The following is a 9,371-nucleotide window of genomic DNA, read 5'->3' as shown; positions in this document are numbered from 1 at the left end:
GGATGTGGATTTTATAATGGGGGCATTCAATTTTCCAAACATAGACTAGGAAAGCCCAGTCGGGACAAAAGAAGAAGAAATAGAAATGGTTGAGATGGTAAATGACTGCTTTCTAACTCAATTTGTCAGGGAACCAACCAGGGAGAGTGCATGCATTGACCAAGATAGAGTCAGAGGGACACTAGTTAAAGAACCAATGGCAAACTGTGATCACAATATGGTTAGCTTTGAGGCATTCTTTCAAAAAACAAGGACATGCCACAGGTTAACAACCAGTCCAGTCAAACCCTAAGAGAGATCAGGATAAATGAGGAGGAGGCATTAAAGGGACTAGCAGAATTAAAAACAAACAAATCACCTGGGCCAGATGGTATATTTCCAACAGTACTTAAAGAAATTAGGGAAATTATTTATAGGCTGCTAACTCAAATATTCCAAATGACACTTAGAACAGGTGATGTGCCAACTGACTGGAAGATGGCAGATGTCATACCAGTACACAAGAAAGGGGATAAAACTGAGTCAGGAAATTACAGACCAATCAGTCTCACCTGCATCACCTGTAAAATGTTGGAAAAAATGATTAGACAGAAAATAGAGGAGCATCTTAATGAAAACCATATTCTTGGAGATAGTCAACATGGGTTTAGATGAGGCTAATGTTTTACTTTTTACATGTTTTACTAATTTATTCGAATTTTTTGAACATACAACTGCAGCTGTAGATCGCGTGAAAGCATATGATATGATATACTTAGATTTTCAAAAAGCTTTTGATAAGGTTCCACACCAAAGACTGATCCTCAAATTGGAAGCTGTAGGCATTCAGGGTAATGTAAGTAGATGGATTATGAACAGGCTGATGTATAGGAAACAGAGGGTGTCGATTAGAGGAGTTGCTTCTAACTGGAGTGATGTTGTTAGTGGAGTTCCACAGGGATCAGTACTAGGGCATTTGCTTTTTCTAATCTAAATTAATTATCTGGACTCTGGGATAGTTAGCAAACTTGTCAAATTTGCAGATGATACTAAAATAGGTGGCTCAGCAGATACAATCTTGGCAGCACAGGTTATTCAAAGGGACATAGATAATATTCAGTTGTGGGCCGACACCTGTCAGATGGAATTCAATGTGGACAAGTGCAAGGTATTACATGCAGGTATCAAAAATGTCCACTATAATTACACTATGGGAGGAATAGAACTAGATGAAGTAACGCATGAGAAAGATCTAGGAGTCTATGAGGACTACTCACTTTCTCCATCCAAACAATGTGGGGAAGCAATAAAAAAGGCAAACAGAATGCTAGGGTATATTGTCAAAGTGTAGAATTTAGAACAAGGGAAGTAATGTTAAGACTGTACAATGCACTAGTTAGACTTCATCTGGAATACTGTGTACAGTTCTGGGCTCCACATTTCAAGAAAGATATCGCTGCTCTTGAGGCAGTTCAGAGGAGAGCAACCAGACTTATTACAGGTTTGAAGGGAATGTGCTACTTGGAGACACTGAGGAAACTGAACCTTTTCACCCTGAAACAGAGGAGACTACGTGGGGACTTGATTCAAGTCTTCAAAATCATGAAAGGCATCGACCACATCAAACCAGAGGAGCTTTTCCAGATCAGCAGGGACACATGCACCCGGGGACACAAATGGAAATTCATTGAAATGGCATTCAAAATGGAAAACAGGAGACACTTCTTCACACAGAGAGTCGTCACAATCTGGAACAAACTCCCCAGCGATGTGGTTGAAGCTGAAAATTTAAAATCAGACTGGATAGGATCCTTGGTTCACTTAGTTATTAATGGACACCAAATGAGCACAATGGGGCAAACGGCCTCCTCTCATTTGTGAACTTTCTTATCTATCTTTTATATATTTTAAATAATATAATTTTCATACTTATTCTAAGTTATTTTCTTGAAAATGTGTAGTCACATTAAATGACAAAATAACCATTCCACCCCTCTCCCCTAACAAGCAAAGTTTAATTAATTGAAGAAGCCACAAAGGACAGAAACGACGGGAGAGAGAGAGAGTCATGGGTTCCAGCGGTGTCCGGGCTTTATTGGGGTTCTCACTGGTTCAAACAAACAAAACAAAAACACAAAAAGGGGAAACAAGGCAAAACCAGTACACACGAATGTCCACAAAACTGGTTGTTTCAGGCAGTCCAACGTGAGGTTGTCACTTCTCTCTGTGGTTAGCTGCCTCCGTCAGGGAGGGAGTCCGCAGCCTGTTTGCGAGGGAGCGGACAACACAGCTGCGGCACATGAGCACCTACTCAGCGGGCGTCAGCAGCAGCCGTGCCGTGACAAACAGCAGCCTGTCACATATATATATATATAAACATTGCAAATGATCACAGCTGTCCTGTCTGATGCCAAAACAAACATATTATTTAAACAAAGGAGGGAGAAGGGAGAAGGAAGAAGAAGAAGAAGAAGAAGAAGAAGAAGAAGAAGAAGAAGAAGAACAAGAACAAGAACCGGTATATGTCTTGGCTCCAGAACCTCCCCCTACCCCCAAAGAAACCCCAAGGAGAAAGGGAGAACATCTGGAGGGGGGTTGAGCGAAGGTGGTCGACAAAAAAAGAAAAGTGGTGGACAGAGAGGAGAAAATTGCAAAGAAACTGAGCATTTTCTCCTCTCTGGAGGAAGCCCAAGATAGGCTTGCTGGAGCCAGGACAGAAGCCCCAGTCCCTCCTCCAAAAGCAGCAGTTGCAGAGTCTGGAACATCAGGCCACGCCGTGGTGGACCGTCCCCCTGAAAAGAAAAATAGAATCACCTTGCCAGCCCCTGCGAGAGTGGAGAGCAGAGCCTCGGGAGTCAGGTCAAAGGACAGCGTAGCTAAGACCATCTCGCACGTGAGAGCTGCCCCCCCTCCAGCTATGACATGATAGTCGTGAGAAAGAAAGTCCCTGAACAGTTGCAGCTGGAGGGAGAACTAGATCAGGTGCTGGCTCAGATAGAACGGAAAGCCAAGACCAGAAACACGCTTACAGAAGGGTGCCTCCTCTAGCCACCTCGGAGATGTCGCGGAAGCTTCACCCAGCAGCAGAGGTAAGGAGGACAGGGGAGCGGCCAGCCCACAACCTCACCCTCCAGGGGTTCCATACCTGGAGGAAAGGATCATGGAGAAATGTACAGAGATGATGGGGGCCAGGACCTCCGCAACAGAGGAGGAGCTGGCCAAGCAAACAAGAGAGAAAGAAAAGAAAAAATAGACACTCCAACCCCCTCTCCCCCTCAGCTACGAAGATCAGTAAGTAGGGAGGGGGGGAGCTGAAAGGCACTCCTCCTCCTAAAACGCTTGGTCTGTGGTCCTTGGGCCCCCACCTCATGGCCGCTTCTCATCTTCTGAGGAGCAGAGCTCGACCTAGACACGCTGGTCTCAGTGGTACAGACGTTGAGTGCACCCGGACTGGCTCTTTGTCTTTCTCTCTCTCTGCAGGTTTGTGAAGACGCTGAGACGCCAGCGCCTGGAGAACATCCACACACCCTGATGGCTCCGGCGAGGTGGACCACAGCCTGCAGAGAGGAACAAGTACATCAGTGACAGGAGCCGGTCCGGAGTGACCACCAGCACTGAGAAGCATAGGAAAAACATCTCCACCAGAACTGTGAGGGCCTCCTCTGCAGAATTGATTAATTCTGTTTTTAATTAATAGAACAAAAAATTACTTTTTATACAATCATTTGCTATTTTCATGATTTGTCTGATTCATTTTGAAAATTAAATATGAATTCATTAGACTGTTCTGATTTGTTTTGGTTTTGTTGGTGACAAGTTTTGGTTTTGATTTGTTTAATGCATTCACTGTTAATTATAATAACACTTGATTGTTTTGAATTTTTCTTTTTGGGAATTAATTGATATTTGATTTAGTTATATGCACCGATTGTTTTAAATGCACTGGTTCACCTGTTTTTGTTTTTGTTTTTGTTCTTGTTTTATTTTAGATTTATTTGATGATTTTAAGTGTTTCAAGTGTTGGCAATTAGCCTGTTACTGTACAGTCTATATCATATGATATAGACAACATATTAACTGTCAGCTGCAGGCTAACGCTAGTATGTGCCAGTGTGTGCGCCAGTTCTCTCCCTCCTACCTCGATGACACTTCTGCGCAGAGCTGCAGAACCATAGCTTTTTGAAAATAAGTCTGTTCATTTGGCACATTTAGGAGCATCTTCCTCAAGCAGGCCCGGTTCTTGCCAGCTATGGAAGGGTGGGCTGGCAGATATTCTGGGTGGGCAATTGTGGGGATAAATTGAGATTATTATTCTTTTTAATACAGATCACGATTCTCCCATTATTCTGAATAGACAACTAAACAAAACATGTCATTTACTAGAGTTTCTGACAAAATGTTAATTGCTGCAGTCTATTTAATAATATTTCATTAATTTGAATTTTTTTTTTTTAATCGGTTTGAATGAATGATTCAATGACTCTCATAAAGACTTCTGGTTTCGTTACTGGATAAATCAGTGTTTTTGAACAAATCCCTTGAATTAAATTATATCAATGACAAATACATTTTTTTAACAGTTACTGGTATAACAATGTAATTGATACAATCGTTATTTGAATCGTCAAGTTACATCCAAGAGGAGATTTACTCTATTTTGATCACTACTGTAGACATCAGTGTTTATATCTGAACTATAAACTTTTATCTCTGTACTTCTGTGACAATTTGAATTATTGTAACACATAAATAATTATATTGTGTGGTTGAAAGGACTATTTGTGAAACTGTTTCACGTGACTGCTCTCTCTGGATCAGCGGCAGCGCCAACGAAGATTTGAATGTTCACTGTGATCGTAATCGTACTTATAGATTTTTTTAAAAAGATTTGTTTTAGATTTTAGTTGTGTGTTTTTTTTTTGTTTTTTTTTTTCTTTTTCATTTTATAATTATTGTTTTTTTTTTGGTGCTACAGAAGCATGAGTCCGGCATAACGCTGTATTCAAGCCATGGACTCGAACGGTATCATCCAGCATTAAATGACCGTGATATGGACTGCAAGTTTGGCGGAGCTAATTAATATTGGCTGGGACGGTGCGTTTAAATTTAGGTCCAGTGTTTCGCTGCCACCGGCATCGTGATTTTGGGGGGCTGAGGTGCAGGGAGACGGGTTTATTTCTGAATCGGGAGCTGGGGAAGATGGACACCGCGGTAAACTTAAAATGTCTGACGACTATTTATTTACACTCATATAAATCATTCTTACAGTTCTGTACAGTTTTTGATAATTACACTTGAAAACGGAGTTGTCCACCAATTTCTCACAGATTAAATGACCACATCAGACACGCCCCCTTTTTCCAATATTGGATTGAAAAGTGACCAGTGCTTCCATGCTTCGTTTTCGAAATGAAAGGAGTATGTCATCTGTGTACTTTTCACATACTACTAAATTCATACTGTCTACTTGGACGTACTACTAATGGTGGTGTACTGTTTTGACATACTATTTAGTATGCTACTATGCGGTTTTGGACGCAGCTTTATATATTTTTCAACTTTGACCGGCCGACGTAACTAAAAAATGGTCCAGGCCATCTGGCATTTGATAGAATTGCCAAATGCCCAATCAGCCTATGGGTTAAACCCTGCCTCATCCACAATGATTAACTCATGTAAGGTCTCACTGGCATCAAGCTGGAGTAATTTCTAAATAAGATGTGATTACATTAGATTTCAGAAAATCATGCGTTGTCTACCACGATCAACTGATTGTCTCTCAATTCTTCTAAAATAAGAAAAGTGTTTGGCTCAGTGTTCGAAATGAGGCGGGGTTGGGGGGGTGCTGGACCACCCATAAGAGGGAAAATTAAAAAAAAAAAAAAAAAAAGTACCAGTTACTACAGCACCAAGGGAGCGAACATTCAGTGTGCTAAAACTACTCAAAAATATATTTGCGCTCCACTATGACAGAAGAAAGACTAGCGCACCTATACATAAATAAAGACCTCAAACTAATTCATTGAGATGTTATTGATGAATTCCGGCATCACAAAAGTATTTGATCCCCTGCTGATTTTGTACGTTTGCTCACTGACAAAGAAATGATCAGTCTATAATTTTAATGGTAGGTGTATTTTAACAGTGAGAGACAGAATAACAACAAAAAAATCCAGAAAAACGCATTTCAAAAAAGTTATACATTGATTTGCATGTTAATGAGGGAAACTTTTTTGAAATGCGTTTTTCTGGAGTTTTTTGTTGTTATTCTGTACAAAATCAGCAGGGGATCAAATACTTTTTTCCCTCACTGTACATTCACCTAGAAACTCCTACATCAGTGGCGGAAACAGCTTATTTCCATTGAAGACGCATATTTCTAGCAGGCGCACAAATAGAAAATTGTGCTTCTTCACCCGTTTCAATTACTCCACCGAAATAGATCATTGATTGACAAGCACCAGAAACCGTGTAGTTTGCCTGTATAATGTCGGTTGATTTGTGATTTTTCGCTGGAAGATATGTTTGAGTCAAAATCTGCCTAATTTCATGGATTTCATGGAGATTTTGAGCCAAGTCAGAATCGTGCATTTCAGGTCTCCAATTTTCAAAATTTTCTGGGGAAGGACCTCATGTAGCCACTAGCTGATATTTCTTGAGTTCAGGTCATGAGGTGACTGTCCCTGAGAAAGTCTGGGTACACCACTGCCTTGGGGTGTGTGTTTTCACGCAAAACAGAGACTGTTTTAAACAGAGTTGAATTGTTGTTTTTTCTTTACTACCTCATTGTATACATTAAGTATAATTACATCACGCGTTTATATTTAAGGAACAGTATTTGATAAAAACATTTTGGAATAATAAAACAGGTTGTAATACAGTTTAAAAGTTATGTATGCTGCCTGTTAATACTTGTGAAATAACGGGCAAAATGCCTCAAATAAATGTTCATACTTATACATAAGGATATAAAAAGGAAATATTTATCCATAAGTTTATGGAACGGTTTATTTGGTAATCTAATATATACACTCATCTAAAGGATTATTAGGAACACCTGTTCAATTTCTCATTAATGCAATTATCTAACCAACCAATCACATGGCAGTTGCTTCAATGCATTTAGGGGTGTGGTCCTGGTCAAGACAATCTCCTGAACTCCAAACTGAATGTCTGGATGGGAAAGAAAAGTGATTTAAGCAATTTTGAGCGTGGCATGGTTGTTGGTGCCAGACGGGCCGGTCTGAGTATTTCACAATCTGCTCAGTTACTGGGATTTTCACGCACAACCATTTCTAGGGTTTACAAAGAATGGTGTGAAAAGGGAAAAACATCCAGTATGCGGCAGTCCTGTGGGCGAAAATGCCTTGTTGATGCTAGAGGTCAGAGGAGAATGGGCCGACTGATTCAAGCTGATAGTTGAGCAACTTTGACTGAAATAACCACTCGTTACAACCGAGGTATGCAGCAAAGCATTTGTGAAGCCACAACACATACAACCTTGAGGCGGATGGGCTACAACAGCAGAAGACCCCACCGGGTACCACTCATCTCCACTACAAATAGGAAAAAGAGGCTACAATTTGCACAAGCTCACCAAAATTGGACAGTTGAAGACTGGAAAAATGTTGCCTGGTCTGATGAGTCTCGATTTCTGTTGAGACATTCAGATGGTAGATTCAGAATTTGGCGAAAACAGAATGAGAACATGGATCCATCATGCCTTGTTACCACTGTGCAGGCTGGTGGTGGTGGTGTAATGGTGTGGGGGATGTTTTCTTGGCACACTTTAGGCCCCTTAGTGCCAATTGGGCATCGTTTAAATGCCACGGCCTACCTGAGCATTGTTTCTGACCATGTCCATCCCTTTATGACCACCATATACCCATCCTCTGATGGCTACTTCCAGCAGGATAATGCACCATGTCACAAAGGTCGAATCATTTCAAATTGGTTTCTTGAACATGACAATGAGTTCACTGTACTAAACTGGCCCCCACAGTCACCAGATCTCAACCCAATAGAGCATCTTTGGGATGTGGTGGAACGGGAGCTTCGTGCCCTGGATGTGCATCCCACAAATCTCCATCAACTGCAAGATGCTATCCTATCAATATGGGCCAACATTTCTAAAGAATGCTTTCAGCACCTTGTTGAATCAATGCCACGTAGAATTAAGGCAGTTCTGAAGGCGAAAGGGGGTCAAACACAGTATTAGTATGGTGTTCCTAATAATCCTTTAGGTGAGTGCATTTCTTAATTAATGCCAGATTTCTTACACCTTACCTCATAATGTTAATACCCCCCCAATCCAGCTTGGGGTCCCCCCGAAGCCTCTGACACAATTCGAATACTGGTTTGGCTACTATATTGATGCAGCAGTGAAATGGCTCAGCCCAGCTTTCCTCATTGTCATGCCATGTACATGAACATGGTCAAGTACAGTGGCACGAATCTAATTAAAGATCATTGTTCTTCCTCCTCTTCCTCTCCCTTGTCCGCCTACTCTTATTCTCACTCACCCTTTACCTCTACCTCTATCTCTCTCTGTCTGATGTCATCCATTGTTCCAAAACACAGGTGAGCTTACCTGTGTCCTTTTTATTCATGCCAATATCATGATTGCTTGTTGACTTATTATGCTTGTTAGTGTTTACTTCTGGACAGCTTTTTTGTACATGACAATATGGTGACAATTATTTTGCAAAAAAGGTTGAATGAAACAGAAATGTGTGTGAAAACAGTTGAATAGTTCTTATCGGTTAGTGTAAATGGTCTTCCTTCTGGAACTTTGCATAATGGTTTTTGTGTATATTGTTCATAGAAATAGTTTTAGAGTGTTATCAATTGTGAAAAAGTATAAATGCCATATTCAGGTGTAATTCAACAGAAAGTAAATGGGATTTTGTGCTTCTGTCAATTTTGAGGACTATGAGGAAACATAAGAAGCCATATTAGCATGTGCTATGCCATCCTAAAATAATATTACCAAACACCACATCCAGAATGGCATTTTTATTTTCATAGCTTAAGGCAAAGACATTACAGGCTAACTTGAGAAACCCCATATTCTCTTATAGTGAAATGTTTAATAACCATTTGCTTTTACAGTTGTTTTGAGGTAACTATACAGAAATGGGTGAAGAGTGGTCAACACTGTCCAACAAACCTCATACTACATAATTACTGTGCTTTCTGAAGCTTTATAATTGGATTGATCTCAAAATATATACAAGAAGATCACAGAAAACAGAAATTAATAGAAAATAAATGCTAAATTATTTAGAATTAATGATAGCCGATGTTCTTTATCAAGGTAGACAATTAAATGGCACTTCTACATAGTGGCAGTGGCTTGAATGAATAAGGATTAAAACAATCCTAAATGAAAC

Source organism: Amia ocellicauda, chromosome 18 (assembly GCF_036373705.1).
Source record: "Amia ocellicauda isolate fAmiCal2 chromosome 18, fAmiCal2.hap1, whole genome shotgun sequence".
Taxonomy (NCBI): Eukaryota; Metazoa; Chordata; class Actinopteri; order Amiiformes; family Amiidae; genus Amia; species Amia ocellicauda.
This window is presented reverse-complemented; position numbering follows the sequence as displayed.